Genomic DNA, 25,600 nt, shown 5'->3' on the forward strand with positions numbered 1-25,600 from the left:
AATAAACTTGTCGTTAAACAAGTGTAAATACACCTATAATTTATAAGCTTATGCGCAATGACTTTATTGGTAACAGTTCGAAAAGACTAATGTCTTCATCCGAATCATTGAAGAAGGGTAGATATAGAATTACTATTAACAAACCCTACTAATATCAACAACGGAAAGGCAAATGTGCCACAGTAAACCTGATAATACTCATAGAACAAGGGAAACAAAAGTGGACTTACCCCAGTTTTTGTTGTCCCCTTGTAGTTTCCCGTAGGCTGTAAATCCCTACTGATATTTTATTTTATTGTGCAGCATACATTTCCCTTTACTTCAACTCTTGTCTTGAAACATTATCGCTATCAGTTTTATAGTGCCACATTTAATACGCTACTATTAGTCAGTTTGGTTTTATATTTTTTATATTTACAATCTCAAGTTTACGTTATCCTTACAGGTTTGTTGATAATAATAATGTTTTCCAAACTGTTACAAATTAATAATAGTTGTTCTTTATCGGTGTTTTGGTGTTAATCTCAGTCATAAAGCTTCGTTTCTCTGCACAAGATCTATCGCTTCTCTTACATATATACATACATACATACATACACACACACACACACACACACACACACACACACACACACACATATATATTATATATATATATATATATATATATATATATATATATATATATATATATATATATGCACACTTGTGTGTGTGCATGTGTGGGTGTGTAAATATACAAAGAATAAAGACAGGATAAGATTTAGGATAATTTACAAAGGAGCTATATTAAACATCCATGCTCAGAAATTGCATTTACTTACAATGACTACATGAAAATATTAAATACATTCTTTTCATCACAGCTGTGTCCTTTTCCCCCTTTACCAAAATATATAATCCAGATGAAAAAGAATATGTTCAGATGAGAGCACAGAGACTTCGTTTATGTGGCGAATGTATTTTCTGAACAATACTCTTTCACTCCACTCTAAAGAGTAAGCATTCATAGAATAGCCGGGGCTATCTGGGTACGTGGAAATAATATTGAAAATGCTATAGTACACACGATTCCTAGGCGCCTCCGAAACTCGGATGACTCAGACGACCTAACAATCTCATTTTCGGTTAAAGAACCCATGGAAAATAGAGTTGCATTCGATTCCCATGATCTCAAAACCATAATTGCCAAAAAGGAAAGCACCCAAGAAAACGCAGAATCATCCACCAAAAATCAAGTCATTTCCCGTTACGACCAAACGTAGTTAAAAGTTCCAATTTTGGGGGGGCGAAGGCTGGATCAGCTATCCAATATCTCTCTCGAATATAAAGGTAATTGAAATGAACCAATCGCGTTACGTAAAGGTGAGCGAACAATGCAACCTACCAATCATATCCTGAAGGGAAAAAACCCTGAAAGAATACAATGGGGACAGGGCCAATCACATTACACAGGCAGCCAGCGACACCCCAACTATCGTCGGCTTGGAGTCTCAATAGAGAGAAGTAGTGGTTCTCCTTTAAATCAATTTTTGATTGCTGACGGAATCAAACGATAACGTTTGGGGCCAGCGGTCTTTCTTCTATTATACTTTCTTTTGAACAGTGACAGGGATGCATTAGTTTATTCTTAGTAGTGCCTGGAGTAATCCCTTCTCTTTGTTCCTGCTGGTGCTTTGAAGACAAAGGTACACTCAAAAGGGGCGCTCGTTTGTAATTTGCTAACCGTGTTATGTTTCTATGTATATATATATATATATATATATTATATATATATATATATATATATATATATATATATATATGTGTGTGTGTGTGTGTGTGTGTGTGTGTGTGTGTGTGTGTGTATACCGATGGCCAAATAGATAGATAGATCAGTTAGGTGTTTAATTATAGTACAAAATATATGAGTAGGTATAAACTGTTATGAACAAAATTGAATGATGAACTTTGTTAAAGTTCAATGCATCCACTACGTGAGCACGTAAGTAAAAGAATTATGTTTGGAAAGTTCTAAAAATTAGATATGAAAGAAATATTCTTAGATATAGCTTGTATAAAAACGAAAATATGTGCAGAATAATATGAAAGACCCTGTCTTAATACCAAAGTTCACGAGCCGTTTAGGGACTAAAATTCTTTTATAGAATATCTTATTCCTATATAGCTAATCTAAGGTCTTCAACACAACAATAAAGCAATTAATAGGTAATATCAAATTTGTGTGCTTAAGACTTTGGATCATAATGATAATTTAAATTATAATCTTATCCTTAAAAATTACTGAATATATCGATGAACAGATTAAATTATATGCGATCTTTCTATTCTTTTTATTCTCTTAAATGTGAAGATGCGGATTAATAAACACAAGATATGAGCTAGCCTGAAAAGGCAGTGAAAAGTGAGCAGTCTACGAAGGCCATCGAGAAAAGTCTTGGCCTTAAACATTTTTTCCAAATAAATCCTTACATCATTGTCCCGGCCAATAATCTGAAGGTTTCATTATTATTCCCTGGCATCCTACCGTTAAGAAATCAAACGCACCGTTGACTTGATAGCTTGTCGATAAGGTAAGATAATGAAATCTTAAGGATCACTGGTGTCGGACAAGAACGATATGTTCTGTAAGGATGCAAGCAAGTGACTCAACCGGTTTGAAAATATGACTGGATGATGTTACAGAGCCATAGCTTGTGGCTAGGCACTACATTTTCCATGAAGGAAATTCCCAAAAGGCAAGGATGAATAGATTATAATAAGTTAGGTAACATCAGTAAGTGAGTTATGCCCATATATATATATATATATATATATATATATATATATATATATATATATATATATATATATAATATATAAATTGGGGTTAGGTAACAGTAAGAACCTATTACCGAAATACTAAGATATCATAAAAGTAATTAAAGCTTTAAAAATTCTCTCATAAAGAGATAAATGAGTGATATGGAGTTAACTAACAACAAATAAGTTATTTCAACCTACTTAGCTTCTGCTGCGATGTATCAATGATAGATGGCTGAAGTATGAAATATCCTATGGGCGTACCTGCAACAAAAACAAAAACCAGGCTCATTTTCACGTGGCTCTACCCTTTTTATGATCACACTTTTTTTTATAATGATAATATAATAATAATAATAATATTATGGACTACTTAAGGTTTCAAACTGACAAGGAATTTTACACTGGATCCCTAAATCATGTGCATTCTTTTCGCAAACAGAATTTTGTTGTGCACTAGTCTGTTATTAATTTGCTAATTCCGATCACAAAGATGTAAACGCTCAAAAACAGACAACCCAAGTGGAAAGTAGACCAAATTTAAGAAAAGTCAAGTATAAACTTATTACCAAAATGCTTACAATTAATATCATCCAAAAAGAAAGTATATATGCATAGCTATATAGGGGAAAATGACATTCAGTAAAGTACGACAAAATGTGACCTAGTCTTTAACACTCAAATCAAACTCATTAGGAATAATTAACGCCAACGACTCAATTACGAGGATACTTGAGGCGGTATGCTATATGTATTCCTCTTCATAATGATTTAATGAGTTACATTCATTCCCCACCCTTAGTAGAGGGGAATTTGTTACTTTAATAGGTCCCAATGAATGAAATAAACCCACACTCCCTCATCTAAATCATAGAGACAGAGTATGAAGAGTTTTAGTATTTATTCTCTTGCTTTTCAGGTCTTTTTACAATTCATTGGCGCTTTTAGTTCAAAGTTTCACTATCACATATTTTCAAATAGGTCAAGGGCGTTAACACGCACACTGAGCCCCCATTCAGTCTACACGTAAAATTTTAAAAAGTACTACAAAATCCAAAGAAGAACTTCATGGAAGATTTACCCATAAATGATACCAAGAACTAGAGTGTGACAAGCAACATATTTCGGTCACTTGTCACACGCGCTCGCGCGCGCGTATGTGTGTATGAGGGTTGTACTTTCATATTTCCTTTTCACAAATGGCAAATGTTTGCCGGTTTGTATAAAGAGGAAGCGTAAATGATTTATTTTATATCAGTGGAAAGAGAAAAATACATTGTTGTTGCTTACTTGTGAAGTTTCTGAAGCTAACATCAAATACTGGAATTAGAAACGTTATGTTATTTTGCTTATTTTACAATTAAATGAACGATGCCACGATGCAGAAACGAGATTTTCAGCTGTTTTCATTTACAGAGAATTCATCAGACTAACAACCTCGTCTCAAATATTTGACCTTGGGAGTCGGGTGTGAGTGGAAATGCGGCACAATAAAACCCAAGAAGCAAAGATAGTGTGCTCATTTTTGCAAAATATCAGCTGCATCCAAGAATGAACGAATAGCAGTGAAAAAAAAGAACTGAAAAACTAATTACCAGCAAATGGGTGTGATAGTCGCCCCAGCATTTATAATTTTAATCATCATTATTACCAAAGGTAAAAAAAAAATTGTTTCTCTTGTCAAAAGGAAAGGATTTTCATTTGGTCTTTTTTTTTTTTAATGTAGATTTTGTTACTGGAAATTAAAAGGTATAAATAGTTCAATAGCCAATAAGAAATGACATTGCCACAATTGTAGTTAAAATGTCAAATGATCTGTTTGTTTTATGTTCGACTGATTTCATGTCTGCAGATGGTTAAATGTCAAACATCGATGTGCAGATAGTAAATGTCAAAACATCGACATTTATGTCAAGAACTAGAGTGTGACAAGCAACATATTTCGGTCACTTGTCAGACGCGCTCGAAAAATACATAATCGAGTAAATTTATATTTGAATCTGCTGAAGAACGTATACTGAAATTTAACTGTTTATTCACTTATCGATTGATTGATAAATCAAAACCAATTTACTCTTTCCACTTCTTCTGGCAGATAGCTTTTAACTATTTGCAACTGAACTTTACCCATTCAAAGCTGAAGTTGCATGTATTTGTAGGGGCGATGTCACCTATATTACTCAAACTTTATCTCTATTTCCTTTCAATTCCTTGTTTTCTTACGATTTAGACTAGAAATCACCTGTGAATGAAAAAAAAAAGATCTCCAGATAACGAATGCACACACCTGCTTATACTTAAGTAAAGAAAATCCTTATTTTACATGCTGGTACACAAGCAAATTGCTTTCATTCTCATAGCAAATTTTTGTAGAATACAGTGATTACACATAGGAAAATGAAAAAAGGTATGTCTCAGAAAATGCCCAACAGTTTCGTCTTCCAATGGACCTTTTCTTGGAGCGTTTATTAAGGAAAGAGAGAAAGTTTACAGTGCATGTAGCCAAGAAAGGCCTAAAATTTTCAAACATACAGTTACCAAAAACTAGCAGTTTGATCTTTCATGCAAATTTCAGCAAAATTTTCAGCAGTTTATTTTTCATGCGAATTTGGGGAGCTGCCCTATATTTAATCCTCTTTTATCCGAGATTAAGATTATATGTAACTGTTTAGCAGGTTCTTAGTTTCAAAGACTTGGTCTCGCTTTTAACTTGTTGACAAACTGATATTAAATGATAACATTCCGTACCATAGTGAGTAATAGAAAGAAAAACCATGATGTTTGCCCGATCCCCCACATTTGAAGATCAATCTACTCTAAATATAGTTAGATTTCAGAAATTACGAGAATTCAAGTTTATATTTCCCATGGATATTAAGGAAGACAGAATCGCAAAATGATTATTAAACATTCGAAAGATTATTGACCTTCTAGTATTTACACAACTTAAACCCCGCGAGCAGAAACAAGCGAAGTATATTTAGAAATTTATTCCGTATTTCATTTTTATTTGAATTATTTATCCATATGAAGAGAGAGAGAGAGAGAGAGAGAGAGAGAGAGAGAGAGAGAGAGCTTATTCAAACAGAAGCCATATGCGTTAAAGTAATTACAATGTGAATTATGAATGGTACAATGTCACAAGAAAGAATGCTTCTTTGTACTGAAAAGGAATATACTCGTATTCTATTTCAAAATGATAGTTAACGAATGATGTAGATTTACTTGACGTGAATCAAGACTGAAATAGTTTAATATACCATTCTTGATTTCAACCTTTAATTACAACTGAGATAATTATTAAATGAGTAATTAATTTCTTTATTCGGGTTTAATCATTCTAAGAGAACTCTAAAGTAGAATATTAAAGATTAAAGGGCTTGTACAGTTTCTTCGGCATACACGATTTGCTTGCGACCTCTTTTCTGAGAAAATTCTCTATCATCTTTGCGACATCAGCTTAGTTTAACGCCCAAACTTAACTCCAGTCTTGCGTCAGTTTAAGAAAGATCATTGGCAAATAATTAAAAAATATGCAGTTGGATTTTTCAAATGGGTGTCTCTGCTTACACCGAGAGTAGAAAAGTAACTTCTACTTGGCCACTGTGGACTTAGAGTAATGGAAGAATCAACTTTCAAAAATATAATAATAATATTAATAATGATAATGATAAACTCTGGAATGTTTATGTACTCATAATTATAGAAACGTATCAGAATGAGGAACTCGTCTATTTTACATAAATAAAAAATATCGAATTCTGATTTAGTAAGAAACCTAAGAGGCATTTTAGAAAGCATACAAAATAAAAATAAATGCGAGGTAGGAAATAAAGGTTTTAGAAAAAACAGTAACAGAATTATTCTAATACAGTATAGATTAGTTTATGATATGGTTTTAAGCAAGATCTAAAAGAGATATATATATATAGCCGTATATATTATATGCATAAATGTAGAAATGTTTCTGTATTCGGTTATCATCCAGGGCTCAACCACTTAAGCATCACTATGGCAGTATAAGTTATGCATTTTTTTAGGACCCATCCCCTGTGGGAGTAAACGGTTTCATGTTCAAATGATAATAATAATATCCTCGTCACCTTCAATATCATCATCATCATCATCATCAGAATGACACTTTCAATTTATTACTATTTGCATGTATGTTTATTTAATAGTTAATTGTCCTCGAAGAATTATACACATAATATCAAGATTTATGATGTCTACTCTTGCAAAACGTAAATATTATTGTCTCCTTTTTTGCACTTATCTAATATGTGATTACTACTTATAAATACAGGTGCAAGTGCGCATACACACATGAATAAATATATGTGTGCGTGTATGCGCACTTGCGTCTGTATTTGTAGGCAGAAATCACAATATTAAACAAGTGAAAGAAATGACAAAATTGACCTTCAGGGCTTAGCACAGACAAAAGTCAAAATTGAAATAAACATGAGGGATGAAATACAGGTATGATCAAATTAGTTACAGAATTATCTGAATTCAGTTAAGAAGATTAGTTTTAATACGGTTTTAGAAAAGATCGAAAACATTTATATATGTATATATATTCAAGATATACATATATGCGTGTGTGTGTGTGTGTTTGTGTATGCGCACTTGTCTCTATTTGTAGGTAGAAATCACAATATTAGATAAGTGCACGAAAAGAAAGAAACATGGTTAAGTTTTTCAAGCGCAGACCACACAAATCTTGTATTCATTTCTTTGATTCTTCGAAAATAATTAATATTAAATGCACATAAATACTGTTAGTAATAAATCGCACAAGTCATTCTGACGATGAAAATGATGATGATGACTGCGATGAGGAACCTCCCTACATGCACCGTACCACTCATCTCTCTCTTACTCTTACTGGATATCAAGGTTCTGCACCTAATATCCTACCCAAGAGAAGTATGGAAGTAAGGGGAGAGGGAGAGATAGAAATTTAGAGACAATTCAATGTTTATTTACAAAGAAGCAAATGCTGAAAAAGTGTGATGCGCAAATGGGTCTCAGAATACACAATGCAGGTAGCGGGATGATGTTTGAAATGAATCCAGTTTTAAATCGATGGGGTGAGAACTTTAAAGATTAGTTGCATAACAAAGAGAGAAGAGAGGCAGAGATGTACGACAGAGGAGTAGAAGTGGCCAGCATAGAATTAGTCTGTAGTGCATTTTTTTTGTTTTTTGTTTTTTGTGAAATATGAAAATCCCGTTATAAATGCTTATATACTCATAACGCTTTGTAAAGCATCATATAAAGGAAGGGTTCTGTAGGGTTAATGAAATCCACACCAATTCTTAGCAGTCTGGAGAATGCAGCAATGGTTCATAACAAGGTCTAGAAGAGTGATTTAAAAGCTCAAGTACTACTACACATGCACACGCCCAAAATAAAAAAAAGAACAAAAACAACAAGTAACCATTTACCTTTAAAACTAAAAAATAAAATACAAAATAACGTAATGATTAACATTAAAAAGAAGCAAACGATGTTTTAATGGAAACAGAAGTATTTCCATGAACAAATGAAAAACTAAATTAAATCTTAAATGTAGAAAATTTCTGCAGGATTATGATATAAACTAATAGAAATCCTTAATTTGTACTAATCAAACGGAATAATAATAAGTCAAAAAGTGAAAAATGTCCACTTGAAACAATACCTTTGATGCATAAATATTCTTAAAATCGTAATAAACACTCAACTTCGACCATAGGTTAACTGCTGATTTATAGACTAAAGGAAGAACAATAATAAAAATGTTAAAAATCAAGGTGAAGCTATTAGAAAAAAAATTCTTTTTTACAAAAACCAATGCTCTAAAGCTTTATCAAAAGAGAGCAACCAACTTTTACAACACAGGAAAGCTATTCAAAATATATAATAAAGACATTAACCCTTAAATTTGAGCAAGTTCTTTATTATGAGGCAACCGGAGAAAAGTAATAAAAATGTTTAAATTCAAAGTGAAGGCATTAGAGACGATGTGTAGTTACAAAATCATAAGCCATAATGTTCTACAAAAATTGAATTACAAATTTCAGCAACACAAGAAAACTATTGAAAATATAAGACAATGAAAACAGCCCTTCAAAATTTGCTAAACTCTTAATTTCTAAAGTAAATGGGGAAAAATATTTGAAATTTTTAAGATCAAAGTGAAGCCTTAGAAGCAATTTATAATAAAAAAAACGCACAAAATTCCACAACAAATTTAATACTAATTTCTACAACACAAGAAAAGTATTGAAAATGTATAACAAAGAAATCAGTACTTACCATTTCTATCAACTACAAACTTCTAACTTTGAAACTGAAAAAAAAGAGTAATAGAATCGACAAGGCAAGAGTAAAAATACCATCAACAATGAACTACTAGTTCCTAGAGAACATGGAAAAATGGTTAAAAGTAAAAAAAAAAATAACATTCTCTTTTTTTAGGAATGATAACATTAATAAAGAAACAAGAAGAAAAAAACAGACTGACTGCGTTGGGAAATGCTCACACAAAGCGGATTTCGTCTGGGAGCCGTGGAGCCCGCAGGACAGAAATGTAAATGTGCTTATTCCATCGACTGTGAATTTTTCATTCGTTTATTAATAAAGTAGCCGATTCGCGTGGTGCCTCGTCAAGTATTGCTTTTTCATCTTGCTTTGTTTTTAGACTCAGCGGTTGCAGCACGCGTTCGGTTTTTCGTTTATCAGTTAATTTATCCTAAAATTTAAGTAATTATTATTAATATGTGCACTAATCTTGAAGCATGTGATTAACTCCTTAATAATTCACGCCCAGTTTCTAAAATCTATTACCTTTCAGATAAAATAATATTAATCCTTTTTAACATAAATCACACACTTTTTCAGTCGAATAATTACTTGCATTGACTGTTCACAATGCTTCAAACTAAAATTATATAGTTAATGATTTTAAAAAAATAATTTATGCGGTTAGTAGCAACTTCTTTTACTTCCTGCTTTTACTTGTTTTCGACTTTTTTCTTAAAAATATATTTTAATTAGTAATTTTAAAACAGCTTTTAACTCAAAACACGTTTTTAACTTTTTATTACCAATTTCAAAACAGCTCTTAATAGATGAGTCAGGCTCCAAATCAATAATATCTGCACCAAAAATTCACGCACTATTGAAACAGTTTTACTCCCCTTTAGTATTCTTCATCGGCTTATGCACTGCATTAGTAAAAGAGGTTTGTTAAATTTACAGTTTCCTTAGTTAAGAGCCGGGCTAAAAAAAAGAAAAAAAACAACGTATGAGGCACTCCAGACCGGGGAAACGTTGAGGGTGGCCCTTTAAGGAAAAGTAGATCAATGGAAAGAGGAAGGTATGCAAATGCACTTGCTGTAAGAAAATAAAATTTAAAAAAATTCTCCCTACCTTCCACGAGAAGTTAAAAAAAGACTATTTACAATCCCTTGTGGGGCCTCTTTTAAAAGATAATCGTCAATGTTTACAAAGTTTTACATGCTTTTTTCTAATAATTGATCTCATTTTATTTTGTAAAACTATAATTACAGCTCACACACTGTCAAAACAGATAAGAACTACAATCAGTTAAAATTCTGAGTATATTTGTTGTAAAATATTTATGTAAATTTACTGAGATCAAAGATGCAGTAACTTTTTGGAATTATAAATTTTTTTCTAATATTTCTTTGCAAAATTACAATTATAACTGACATACTATCATGAAAGATAAGACTAAAACCAATAGTAACCCCTGGGTATATTTATGAGCAAATAATAAAAAGACGTCATAAGAGAAAAACACAACATGCTCTTTGAAGTCAAGATCACAACTAACTTCTGAACTACCAGAAAGTGCAGTCATAACCAGTCTCAAAGTTGTCATTAGTGAATATATGGATACTTGAAGTAATAAGGCCTCTTTCCCGCCTGATTCCTCCAAATTGATGACGCATAATACTAATGCTCACCATGAGTGAATCCGTCCACCACCCAAAACCTGTTATTGCTACTCATATGAGGGCATCCATCCATTAAAAGCGAAGGTATTGCACAGGTAAATTTCAAAGCATCTCCCTGATATAAAAAACATAAAAATATTTTTGCTGAGAGGAGAAAAAATTTCAACTTTCTGAGTAAATCACTCAAAGCTTAAGAATAAATAGCTTTCATCTCTTCAACCAACAAAAGCACATGAATATTTTTACACAGAGCATGGGAATACACATATTTCACTTTTTCTGCTTGTATAGACACAATCATGGTTTTGTTGAATAAAGATGAAAATATACCAATGCAAAGGACCAATGACAAAAAGGAAGAAAAAACACATTACATTCAGCGACTGATATGTTACTTTTCTTTTATACCAAGGCTTATGTATTTTCCGTGTAAAAAATGCAAAAAAATGTAAGACAGTCCAGAAACAAAAATTTAAATGAACAAGCACCATGAATGATGATGATTATTTTCATTATTGATGAAAACTAGAAAAATCCACTCGCATACTCCCCAAGACTTGTGTTTTGTTTTGACTTTTCACCTCTTGGTAAAAAGTAAATAAACGTCTCCGGAACAACGCAGGTGGTGCAGTCATGTCAAAAAATATATCTTTATTTCATTCTGGTTTCTCATTAGGAATTTAATGGACACACATATACTATGTATGCATATATAGTATATATATATATTATATATTACTACATATATATATATTATATATATATATATATATATATATATAATATATTTGTGTGTGTGTGTGTGTGTGCGTGTATGTATGTATCGAACATACCTACTACTATATAAATATAGCTGATCTATATATATATCTATATTATACTATTGTGGTGTGTTTGTGGGGTGTGTTGTTGTGTATGTATTGTATATATAGATATATAATCATATATATATATTAGTATCATTTATATATATTATATCGGCTTATATATATATATTATGGAGGCGCTAAAGATACACGTGAAAAGGGAAGAAATAAAAAACTAAAGTCATTAAAACTAATGTAAGATGGCCTTCCCTGAAAACACTACGCATATGAGATTAAAGAGGAAAACAAATCATTAGAGAGACAAAAAAAAAAATTAAAAGAAAAAATGTACGTGAACATAAGAAGGTTAGGAAATCTGTATGAAAGTAAACTATAAACACTAAACGTAAGTTCGCATAATTCTGTAATTTTTCTAACACCGAAACTTTGAACCACTCAGGTGAATCAATTTATTAGTCTCTGGTCATTCAATTACATTAAAATTATTACCTTCACGTATCCATTTATTTATTTTAAACATCATCTACGTATAATAATTATTATAGGTCTCTTCACTCCATTAAAAATAATCACATTTACTTATCTATTAACCATTATGTTTCAGATGATACAAGGTTGCAGTGAAAAACCCATAACTTTCACAATATGCCATTTTGAAATCTTGCATAAATTAATGGTTCACCAGTATCTACTGAACTTAAAATTCTTTGAGATATTATGGAATTAATATTAGGCATAATAATTACGCTGAGAGATATTATGGAATTAATATTGGGCATAATAATTACACTGAGACATATTTCAAATACTCTGTGCTCTTGTTACATGTTTCAATAATTACCCAATCTTATTCTATCACCAAAATTACTTTACAGACTCAAATTCACGGAAAGTAAATTATGTATGAATTTTCTTTAAATGTCTGGTCTCAAATCCGTTCATCAATCAAAATGGCTATCAATTCACGAGAAATGTGTTTCGAGAATGTAGGCTTTTCGATATTCCTGAACACATCATATTTACGTTGAAATGCATCGTCCCCCAGAGGTTCCTACTGCAGTTTTATCATGCAGAGATCATGATAAAAGTTGCATATTGCAAAGCGTGAACTCCCACACAAGATAGTGTGTTACAGAAGTTTTCATGATAATAAAATTCTCGTCCTAGTAGTTGAATAAACGATAGTATTCTAAGAATAAGTTTCTAGTATAACTTTATCAGATTTTTCTCTCTTTCTATTTCGCCCCCTTGATGGACTTGATCTTATTCAGTGAAGATCTAAAGCAGACTCACTCACTCTTAAATATAAAACAAACTCTACATGTATCTATAAAGAGTCCATTTTATTCAACTCAAAGAAACTTCTCTCTCTCTCTCTCTCTCTCTCTCTCTCTTCTCTCTACTCTCTCTCGCTCTCTCTCTCTCTCTCTCTCTCTCTCTCTCTCTCAAAGCTAATCTTCATCTTCTTAAGCCCTTTACATTATTTGCTTGAACCTAAAAACTCTCTCTCTCTCTCTCTCTCTCTCTCTCTCTCTCTCTCTCTCTCTCTCTCTCTCAAAGCTAATCCTTCCATTCTTTCTAAGCCCTTTACATTATTTTGCTTGAACCTAAAACTCTCTCTCTCTCTCTCTCTCTCTCTCTCTCTCTCTCTCTCTCTCTCTCTCTCTCTCTGTGGTGTATTTTGGTCCGCATGGTTTCACTTGCATGGTTCACTTGCAATCCACATCGATCACAACCGAGAAATCTGGATACAATTCTTGATCTGTGCAATGAATGGAATGGTACCTGTCTTATAGCCCAAGCAATAAATATACATCTGTGTCAGTAGAATGTCCTGGGTCACACCAGCTGAGAGAGAGAGAGAGAGAGAGAGAGAGAGAGAGAGAGAGAGAGAGAGAGAGAGAGAGAGAGAGAGAGAGAGGTGGGGTGGGGGTGGGGAAAGAAAAATAGAGAGATCTTTGCCATGTCAAATTGTAATCATCACCTCAGGGCATACAACGATCTAACAGATATTCGTGACGGTAATTCGTCGAATATTCCTTCTCTCTCTCTCTCTCTCTCTCTCTCTCTCTCTCTCTCAGCTGGTGCGACCCAGGACGCTCAATTGACACAGATATATTTTTATTGCTTGGGCCATAAGGCACACTGCACATTTTAAGGAATAACAGGTACCATTCCATTCATTGCACAGATCAAGAATTGCATCCAGATTTCTCGGTTGTGATCGATGTGGATTGCAAGTGAACCATGCGGACTAAAATACAGCCAGAGAGAGAGAGAGAGAGAGAGAGAGAGAGAGAGAGAGAGAGAGAGAGAGGAAAGAGAGTTTACTTGAGGTTCAAGCAAAATTATGTAAAGTTTCTTAGAAAGAGAATGGGAGAGTTAGCTTAGAAGAGAGAGAGAGAGAGAGAGAGAGAGAGGAGAGAGAGAGAGAGAGAGTTGCTTTGAAGTTGAATAAAATGAACTCTTTATAGATACATATAGATTTTTCTTTATATTCAAGAGTGAGTGAGTAAGGTTTAGATCATCACTGTATGAGGTCAATCATTCAAGCTGGCGAGATGGAAAGAGAAAAAAATCTGGCAATGTTATACTAGACAAAACTTTTTCTTAGAATACTATCGTTTATTCAACTACTAGGACGATAATTTTATTATCAAGACTTCAGTAACATATTCCCTTGTGTGGGAGTTCATGCTTTGCAATAAACAACGTTTGTTATGATCTCTGCATGATAAAACCGCAACAGGAATCTCTGGGACGATGTATTTCAAAGGTTGTAACCTAAAGTCAGAAATGATTTCCTTTTTGAAAAACTTCAGGGAGTCGAACTGACCGGTTCATTCATGAAAATCTTAATATCAATTCAAATATTCTCTTCTGAGAATTATCCATTTTCATCTAGATTTTCTTTCACGATACCTTGAAGTCGACATGATAGTTTATTTTCAGAAACATCAATTTCAAGATATACATAAATTTTTACCAATGATTGCAGATAACTCCAATACTGGGGATACTGTTACATTTTGATTTTTTAATAAATGTAAATGTGGCATCAGGTACGAGATATTGTTTGGCAGTATCAGATTCCCGTGTCTTCTACATTCGCAAATATATGATTTAAAATTAATATCTGTCGTTTTTCGGTTATTTTTACACGTCACCCCCTTTAGTGCCCTTTGGTGCTAGTGATGCCTTAACCCTACAGTACCTACTCTTTTCTGGATAGCATGTTTGGTTGAAATTGCTCAATGGATTTCAGAGTTATGCTAGAACATACACACAAAGACAACCATACATACATTATACATACTCGTGCATACATCCATTTTATAGTGTATATATATATATATATGTGTGTGTATATATATATAGTATATATATGTATATAATATATACCACACACACATATATATATATTATACACATAAAATGGATGTATGCAAGAGTAGGTATAATGGATGTATGGTTGTCTTTGTGTGTATGTTCTAGCATAACTCTGAAATCCATTGAGCAATTTCAACCAAACTTGCTATCTAGAAAAGAGTAGGTACTGTAGGGTTAAGGCATCACTTAACCCTACAGTGTGTATATATATATATATATATATTATATATATATATATATATATATATACACACAACACACATCACCCCCTTTAGTGCCCTTTGGTGCTAGTGATGCCTTAACCCTACAGTACCTACTCTTTTCTAGATAGCAAATTTGGTTGAAATTGCTCAATGGATTTCAGAGTTTATGCTAGAACATACACACAAATACAACCATACATACATTATACATACATCCATTTTATAGTATTATATATATATATATATATATATATATTATATATATATATATATATATTACACATATACAAACAGATACAGACAAACACACACATGCATATATATATATATATATCTATATATATATAATATATATATATATATATAGATATAATATATATATATATATATATATATATATATATATATATATATTTTTATATTATAGTATAACTGAATCACGAAAGTTAGGAAAGTGATAAATCCATAAATAAAGATATATGCCACAAAGGAAAAATAAACGAAGGAGTATCTGCGAGACCTTTCGACGTTAAACGTCCTTTACTAAGCAGAAACTGACATACATGAGGAGAAAGACAATACAAGAAGATTCGTATAACTGACAGATAGGGATTATAAAGAAATTAGTACCTAGAATCCGACACACCTGGAAGATGAGTAACCTTCCCAAACAAGCATAAACAATGGGTGCAATTAAAGGTTTAAGATAATCATCTCAGATACAAGGACAAAATAATTAAAGGATTATAGGTGACAGCTATTCAGAACTTGGTAAACAAAACCATATTCACAATACATATTCACAATACATGTCAGACATATCAGACATACATTACAACGATGATAACTCTAAGGCAACTAATTTTTATTTAAGTCTGTAATTATATCTTTGAGGTCATTCTTAAACATGTTACAAATACAAGGGTCTAAATGAAAAAGGCCACGACTAACATTGAAATTACAATGAAAAGTAAGTTGTATTAAAGCAGATTCTAAAAGATTTCGAGATAAGACATCTCTTGACCTTGCAATTACTGAACTATCAACCCAATTTATTCGGTGGTTGTTTTCACTTAAATGAATGAATATTGCATTAGATGTTTGCCCAGTTTTAACAAATATTTATGCTGGCTTAGCCTTACTTCTAGGCCTTTGCTAGACTGTCCGAGATAAAATGAGGGACAATCCATACATGGAATTTTATATATTATGTTGTTGCTTTCTCTGGGGCCATTTTTTTATTAACATTCCTTTTAGTGTGTTATTATAGGAAAAAACAAGGTTGACATTAAAAACTTTTAACAATGATTTAATGGTTTCAAATCCGTTAAAATAAGGCAAACTGAGAATGTTCTTAGAATTTTCTTCCTGCGTGTTACTTACACTATAAAACTTTTTGTGGGCTTTATTATAACAAATATCTAATATATGTGAAGGATAGCATAAATCTTTCCCTATTTTTCTTTTGTATTCAATTTCTTGATCCAAATATTGTGGACTGACAATGCGCAATGCTCGTAAAAACATAGAGGAAAAAATTGATATTTTTATGTTAACATGGTGGCCTGAGAAGAAATGAACATAAGTTAAGTTGTTGGTCGGTTTCCTATAAATACTGAATTTACATTGAAATGGCTCTCTATGTATCAAAACATCTAAGAAAGGGAGGCAATTGTCTTTTTCTAATTCTAGAGTAAACTTAATTGATGGTACCTGGTTATTTAATTTAGAGAGTAAATCATTTACATCAATACCAACAGGCAGAACAGCTAAAATATCATCAACATAACGATACCACTTTACAGGAATATAAATGATATTAGGTAAGTAGCGTTTTTCAAAGAATTCCATGTACAGGTTTGAGAGTAGTGGTGATAAAGGATTTCCCATTGCCATGCCAAATATTTGTTGATAAAATTCACCATTGAATATAAACTTACAATCACAAATGCACAAACTCGTGAGGGAAATAATGTGACTTATAGGTAGAGGTAATTCATGCTGAGTTAGTTCATTACTAAGATATTCTAAAATAGAGTCTATAGGGACTTTAGTAATAAGAGAACATACATCAAAACTAACGAATCTATCAGTAGGGCAAAGAGCAATTTTGTTTAATTTATCAACTAAACCTAGAGAATTATATATATGAGAATCGGAGATGGTTCCAAGTAACGGGGACAAGATCTTAGTGATATATTTCGAAAGTTTATATGAAATTGAACCAACAGTACTGATAATAGGCCGCATAGGGTTATTTTCTTTGTGCATTTTGACTAATCCGTACAAGTAATGCAGCGAAGGAGATTTGACTGACAATTTGCCTAGTAGTTCTGTTTTATCTTTAAGGATATTTTTCACTGTGCTATTGAAGTTTTTTATGACTTGATCAAGGGGATTTTTTTTTAGTTTTTTTATGTCACATCATCATCCAGTAGGGCTTGCATACGTGATATGTAGTCAGCTGTATCTAAAATTACTATACTATTTGACTTATCAGCTTTTGTAATGTGGATAGTATTGTCCTTTTTAAGATCGGTCAAACTTTTCTTATAGCGAGCAGGGAAGTTACTTTCATGCTTAACGTTGGCAGTAAACAATACCTTTAATCATGTCAACATGATTTTGAGGAAGATCACAATTTTTTTCAAATTTACTTAGGGATGACGCAATCATTAAAGCAGGTCTACTTGTTATAAACAAAGATAAACCATATCCAAGCGCATTCACAACGTTTTCACTTATTTGTTTACTAGATAAGTTAACAACACAATCTTGACGTCTGTAATTATATCTTTGAGGTCATTCTTAAACATGTTAAAAATACAAGGTATATATCTTTATTTATGGATTTATCACGTTCCTAACTTTCTTGATTCAGTTATACAGATGCCCTGAGACGGAAACTCAACAGAAAACTAAAAAATCTTATTGATAGCAGTGATTGGACTAATTGTGCACGTCAAGATTGTGTTGTTAACTTATCTAGTAAAACAAATAAATAAGTGAACATGTTGTGAGTGCGCTTGGATATGGTTTATCTTTCTTTATAACAAGTAGACCTTCTGCTTTAATGATTGCGTCATCCCTAAGTAAATTTGAAAAAATTGCGATCTTCCTCAAAATCATGTTGACATGATTAAAGGTATTGTTTACGGAGCTGCCAACGTTAAGCATGAAAGTAACTTCCCTGCTCGCTCTAAGAAAAGTTTGACCGATCTTAAAAAGGAAAATACTTTCCACCTTTAAACCAAATTGTTTTAATGGGCCTTTTATACTTCGAGACGTATCCTGTTTTAACAGTAGGATTTATTTACATATATATCTATATATATGTACACACACACACACACACACACACACATATATATATATATATATATATATAATATATTATATATATATATATATATATATATATATATATATATATATAGAGAGAGAGAGAGAGAGAGAGAGAAGAGAGAGAAGAGAGAGAGAGAGAGAGAGCAGAATCATGTAAACGAAGTAAAACCCAGTTATCCACTTTATAGCAAGTCTTTGACATACAGTAAAATGTACGTGTTCTCTTTCCAGTAGGTCATTCCCGTTAACTTTCGAAGCTTATTTTCTACTCTTTTCATTTAAATACCCAGCTTCTGTTTTCTGTGTTCGTTTAATCTTAAAAGTCACTGATATATGCATACATACATACATACATACATACATACATTTTTAAAATGTATGTATGTATGTACATTCACTTCTATAACATCGAAGAATTTTTCTCAAGCCTGCTTCTATATTTCCCCTCACACTTGCACTTATCATCATCTACTTATCTGTTTGGGAAAATTTTGTCAAATTACCGAGTATATGAATTTACGTTTAGTCATTTATTCTTATTCCTCTTCATTCTAAGGGCAGGAGTTGGGGGAGGAACTTGTGTGACTGAATAAGCCACTCAGACTTACAGTATGCCGTTTCTCTCGTAAAAGACGCTCAGCGCCAACGTAAAACTGATCTAAAAGGCTTTTATTAGCAGGGTTTAAGCCGTGGCACTAAACACACACGGAACTCTAAAATGAAAATGACCCTCTGCTGAGTTTCGCCATTTAATGTACTCAATCACGGCCCTTCGAAAGAGACACTAAAGTGCCCAGCACACTCTCCCGACAATTCTTCACGGTGGCGCTGATGCTGTTATTCATTGTTATCCCTTCACCAGTGAAGTTTCAGAGCGTTAGTCATTATTGGCAGATCATCAAAGGGAGACTATAGGCACGTAAGTTTGGAAACATGGGCTTCTGTCTCTAACACTGTAACAAGTAGTTTGCCATGTCATTCAATTCAATGAAAATTTCACTCTCTATCATTCTGTCTTACGGCCACCTATATCCCTCTGCAAAGTCTTCCGTTGTTTATGTGTGTGTGTGTGCGTTTGTGTGCATATATACACACATACAAACACACACACACACACATACATATATATATATATATATATATATATATATATATATATATATATATATATATATATATATATATATAAAATTCACTTTTGTCAAGCATCTCCTCCCTAGAAAGTGTGCCGAGATCGACCATTGGTAGGAGAACGATATTGGCTCGTTTCCTGAAAAATCCATTGTGTGTAGGCTTTACTACGCAGTGAATTCCGTAGTTAGTCAACTGGAGTGAGTTACAGCCCGCTTAAGAAATGCATCTGGCTAACAATCTCATTACAAAAGATTTTCTCAGAACAAACGGTTGATTACCGCCCAGCTAGACACACCAGTCTAAACTAAGGAACAAAGAGTCTGGTGAAATGCCAACCGACGTCAAAATATGAGTCACTTGAAAAACTGCAGACCAGGACACGGCGCTGGAAACTTCATCCTAACATAAATGCCGGAAACCGGAGCGGTAGCGCCTATACTTCCATGGAGAAAGTGCGCGCGCGCGTGTAATAGATAAATAAAAACACGATGCTGGTGTTGGTGGTCGAACAGAAACAGGGCCAACCTAATCCCGAACGAGACAACAAAACGAACCACAGAAAATCACATAATAGAGACTAATAACAATACTGTAAACTTATTGTTTGTAAAAAGTGGAACCCGGCTGAAAAAAAAGGCTCGGTTGTTATTCTTAAGGGCTTCAAAAAGGTATAAAAAACACGACAATACAAAACTACCAAAACAATAAATGCATTTTTTTTAGGACCGCCTCTTTGGGTTCAAGCGTAGATGACGTCAACAATGGAATTTGACAAAAGAGCGATCAAATATAATTTAATAACGAAAGATTTTAATCATTCTACGCGCCTGGCCATCAACAACATATTGTTCTTTCAGATATCATCGTTCAGAAGCAATATATATCGAGCATCAAATGGGATCAAAGTTTCTTTCATCAAGGCCGGTGGGGCTCCGGTGCACGGCCGGGGTGAATATTGCGTTTGGTGCACAAATGTTCGATAACCGAAGATCAAAGGAACACTCGAGCGATATTTGAACATTTGAACAACGGCCATTTAGCACTTAACAGGCAGCGTTTAAAAGCCAATTTCCCACAATTTTTCATTAAGAGCTTGGTCCTCTTTTCCCTACCCACACCCACACCCCCACACCATCAAAAAAGACAATAACAATGGGCCTCGCACCTCCTCGTTTCAGACACACAAATATTGCGAAATTAATGCCTAGTTTTGAATGTCATTTCCCCAGAGAGAGAGAGAGAGAGAGAGAGAGAGAGAGAGAGAGAGAGAGAGCTGGGCCACAAGAGCCATTCAAATGGTAATTTCAGTCGGTTTTATTTTTCTCACTCAAAGTAAACAAACAATTAAATAACATCAAAAATAAAAAATAAATACCCCTGAATGGACGAGTTAATTTCTGCCGTGATGTTACTGATAATTGTGATACCGGGAAACATCCTTCTAGGAAAAACAATAAATCATACCATCAAAATTATTGTCTGGATGAGACATTCACGTACTCAGTTTCCTTTCCTCAAAACTCCCGATCTCAGCCAAAATTGGGGTTGCGGAGAGAGAGAGAGAGAGAGAGAGAGAGAGAGAGAGAGAGAGAGCGTGAAGAAGAGGGAATGAAGGAAATTCCAGGATTCCAAGACCTCTGTGGTTTATAACGAGAACAAAATGCTTAAATTCTTCATGTACAAGAAAATACTGATGGAAAAATTTGTGTAAAATTCAGAAGATATTAATAAACACTCATAGTAGGTTAAAAAAAAAAAAATGAATATCTATTATGTACTCGCCTAGCACTAAACTTTGATGAAGCTCAATGTTCAGACAGATACCGTCTTAGAAACTTAATGGCAAAATCCTACTTCAGTTTTAACAAATCTATATCGTACAATCTAAAGGAGGAATCCTTTAGGACATGGGCAAAAACAATCAATATTCTAACTGCTTTAATCTAATAAAAATAAAAATAAATCTCTCAAGTACTATGTACGGCATTCTGGACACAAATAAAAAACTAAACTTGTACTGTAGTAATGAGTATTAAGTTATTGCAAAATCATGCAACGATATTTCTAATAGTGTCCGTTGTTTCATTTCAAAGGATATTTTGCTACCGAAAGTTCTCGTGAGAATACAGTTGGAGCAACAAATCCACAATTATGCATGTATGCAAATATATTTGAAAATAAATCTATTCGATTTACCTTTTCAGTCTGAAAAGAGAAATCGAACAGATCTCCGAAAGATCTCTCTACAGATTTATCTTTAAATATATTTGTACACATGCATAACTGTGGATTTGTATCTCCCTCCATTCCAAGAATCATACTGGGTGTATAATGAGTGGCTGGGGCAATTTGGTACAGCAAGCGAGCTACTTTTTCACGAGTTGAATGTATCAGCAGGCTCTAGATATCAATCCAGGTGCTGAAAAGTTGTTGTAATGAAATATTCCATTACACAGCTTAAATATATATATATATATATATATATATATATATATATATATATATATATATATATATATATATATATACACACACACACACACACACATATATATATATATATATATATATATATATATATATATATATATATATATATATATCTGTTTACGTTTGAAGGGAGAAAAGAAAATATATTTCTTTTAAGGGGCGGAAGAGGAAAGATATTACTATGGTGAATTCATTATATGTATGAAAAAGAAGCAAAATAAAAAACATCTATTAATAGTTTATGGAACCCAAAAAATATCAAAGCAAAACAATATCCCAAAATAGATACGTGAAGTCAATTAAGTTAGCAATAACAAACGTGATCGATATAAATACACTTACGCAAAAAGTCAAGGAAAAAAAGGAGAGAGCAAATAAAAATAACATAAACAAGGATGACGGCAAATCAGTCACTCAGAACGCTAACAAGCACCAAAGATAAAAGCTCCACCAAACAAAAAGCCCACTCGCCATAAACAATAGGAGGAAATAAAACTAACTCGAAAAATCTAACCGCAGAATATTATATAATAAAAGTAATAAGATAAAAACCCTTGAAGAATACTTAAACAGAAGAACTCACAAATATAAGAATGAAAAATGCAAACCATAAAATATTAGTCATGAAGAGAATAATTTTCATATAAACGAAAACTAAGAAGGGATAAAAGGATCCACATAAACATACATAGAGAAAGAGAACACGTGAAAGATGATAAAAAGTGAACAGTCATAAAAAGAATAATTAAACAGAAGAACTAACGATTATCAGGTAAAAATAGACATAAGAAAGCGACACAAACACTAAATAATACTAAAGTAGCCACAAATCACCGGCAAAACAAACAAGCAAAAGATGAGAATAAAAAAAAAGGACGAACCACAAAATAATTAGTCTGGAGAAACACTAACCAAGAGTTGTCTCACCTCTAAACAGCGGGACCGAACTTAACAAGTGTTGTCAGCCAAGCCCAAACAAACCTGTGCCGTCGTCTGAACAAATCTAGCGTTGAAAACACCCGCACAACAAAACCAATTAGAAAGTTCCAGTGGTTATAGCGTGTAGAGTAGAAGAGAGAGAGAGAGAGAGAGAGAGAGAGAGAGAGAGAGAGAGAGAGAGATGGGGAGCTGATTGTTTCTGAAATGAGTCGGATAGTCGCTGGCTTTACTTAGATCAATTTAGTGCTTCGGAGCAGACGGCTGTGGATGGTCCAGCATGTCTGAGAGAGAGAGAGAGAGAGAGAGAGAGAGACAGGTTGATTTATATATCGACGTTACATCAGGGCGTGTTAGAAGTTTAATTATTTAATAGTGTCACATAAGAGAGAGAGAGAGAGAGAGAGAGGATTCATTATTTCTGAAATCAAAGGCTTCACTCGTGCCAGTTAATTTGCTAGATTTGTAAAGTAGGCAGATGAAGATGGCCTAACGAGAGAGAGAGAGAGAGAGAGAGAGAGAGAGAGAGAGAGAATCAAATCAGACTCGATGCTGCGAGTGGACCTACACTTGATTAAGTAAGGCGAGATGGACGTAAACAAACACCCAGTATAAAGGGATGCGACAACACAATGCTCGGAAGCATTCGCCCTACAGCAAAACAGATAGAGGAAAATTAGGGCTTGGATAATTATATCAATAATTCAGTTAAGGGACCGACCAAAGTGAACTAAATGTTTACAAGGATGGAAGAGAAGGAGACCTAGAAGCACTTGGATAGAAAAAAAAATGTACTAGAAAAGATGGGCGTTCATATCCAGAGACCCTGAATGCGAGCAAGAGGTGCTGGAATGGTGTATTTTGTATTCCTTAGGGTGTTTCGAAATTAAAGCCGCCCCCCCCCCCCCTATAGAACAAGTATTTATTTAAGTTTCTCTCTGAGTATTTAATACCTTGTGTGGCCTCCATCTGCCTGTACCACAGCTTGCATTCTTGAGGGGCATGATTTCAGCAAATCGCAAAAAAGCTGACCCAAACTCTATTTCCCTGAGCACTTCGGTCACCTCTCTTCGCAGGTCGTCGAGGATTGGTATACCATCATAGCTCACTGTGCACGATCCTTTAAGATACTACCAATGTTATCACACACATTTAGGTCAGGGGAGCTACCTGGAAATTCACTTGACGAGAAGAAATCGATACCACTGTTTCGAAGCAGATCCTGTCTGAAGAGCCTTAAAACATGGTGTCTTATCATGCAAAAATGTGACGTCTTCAACAGATAACACATTTTCAGGATCTTTGAGGAAAGGAAATACTCCACCAGTAAGCAGTGTTTCTCTGAAGTATTCGCCATTCTATGACTGTCTTTTTTCATTGATGATCCACATTAACCGTTTGGCTGTGAAACAGAGAAAAATTCCCAAACATTCAGGAAATTTCACAACTTGGCGATAGTGCACGTCATCGCTGATGTCATCCAACTTTGCAGCCCAAATGATGCCATTTTTATGATTTGGCTTCCTGACTGTAAATGAAGAATTCATCTGATGGGGCAACATGGAGAAAGTCAGCTTCATCCCAAGCTTTAAGAAATGAACCACAAAACCATCCACGGTCTTCTCTCTGTTGCTGAGTGATGTTGGGCTTGCTGATACCATGAAATGGCTTGATACCAGATTTTTTCAACTCACAATATGCAGCTCTATAACTTCTCTTCTTTCCCCCTTTTTGTTTGTAGTTCAAGCGCCAATTTACGTAAAGACTTTCTTGGTCTACCCTCTGCCTCAGCTATGATGTCTTTTGACTCCTGAGAAAGGACTTAGGCCTTCCAAGATTCTCACTCTTTTCGCGATGACAGTCACATGGATTTTAGTTCAGTTTCATCTCTTCCAATGTATTTAGCTATCCAGGAACGTGAAATGAAGGATGCGCCAGCATCCCGGCGCATCCCTGGCCTCTCTGAAGGTTATAGCCCGGATTCGGTCAATCCATCTGATTTCCTCTGAGTCGTTAGACATGGCTGTATCTAACTCCGTCAATCAGTCTGAAAATAAATGTAAAATGAAAAATAGCTTAATAGAAACTTAAGATAATGTACTTGGAAATAGGCTATAGCAGAAAACTTCATAATTTTCCATTTGTTCTGTGGGGGGAGAGGGGCTCTAATTTCGAAACACCCGGTATATGAACGATGCGGGCAGTGCTGTATTGGTTTACTGAAAATAGAATTCATTCAAGATTCAGCCGTTAGATTATAACGTAGCATCAGCGGTTTTTTTTTTCGGGAACCACAACCTGTGGAGTAAAAGACATTATATATATATATATATATATATATATATATATATATATATATATATATATATATATATATAGATAGATATATATATATATATATATATATATATATATATATATATATATATATATATATATATATATATATATATATATATATATATATATATATATATATATATATATAACATATTATATA

The 25,600-nt window shown here is 33.5% G+C and overlaps 1 protein-coding gene across 2 annotated transcripts in view; it reads right to left on the reverse strand.

The window, feature by feature from the left end:
• The window catches only part of LOC135222889 (lachesin-like), a 599,243-nt gene that overhangs the window by 252,132 nt on the left and 321,511 nt on the right, over positions 1-25,600 (reverse strand). Inside the window, exon 4 of one of the 2 annotated variants that reach the window (XM_064261259.1) lies at positions 3,004-3,066. The exons of the other annotated variant lie outside the window; for it this stretch is intronic. The gene's annotated coding sequence lies outside the window, so the exon portion shown is untranslated. The remainder of the gene's footprint in view (positions 1-3,003; positions 3,067-25,600) is intronic. 2 annotated transcript variants of the gene reach the window in all.

The sequence above is a fragment of the Macrobrachium nipponense genome, chromosome 8, assembly GCF_015104395.2.
Source record: "Macrobrachium nipponense isolate FS-2020 chromosome 8, ASM1510439v2, whole genome shotgun sequence".
Taxonomy (NCBI): domain Eukaryota; kingdom Metazoa; phylum Arthropoda; class Malacostraca; order Decapoda; family Palaemonidae; genus Macrobrachium; species Macrobrachium nipponense.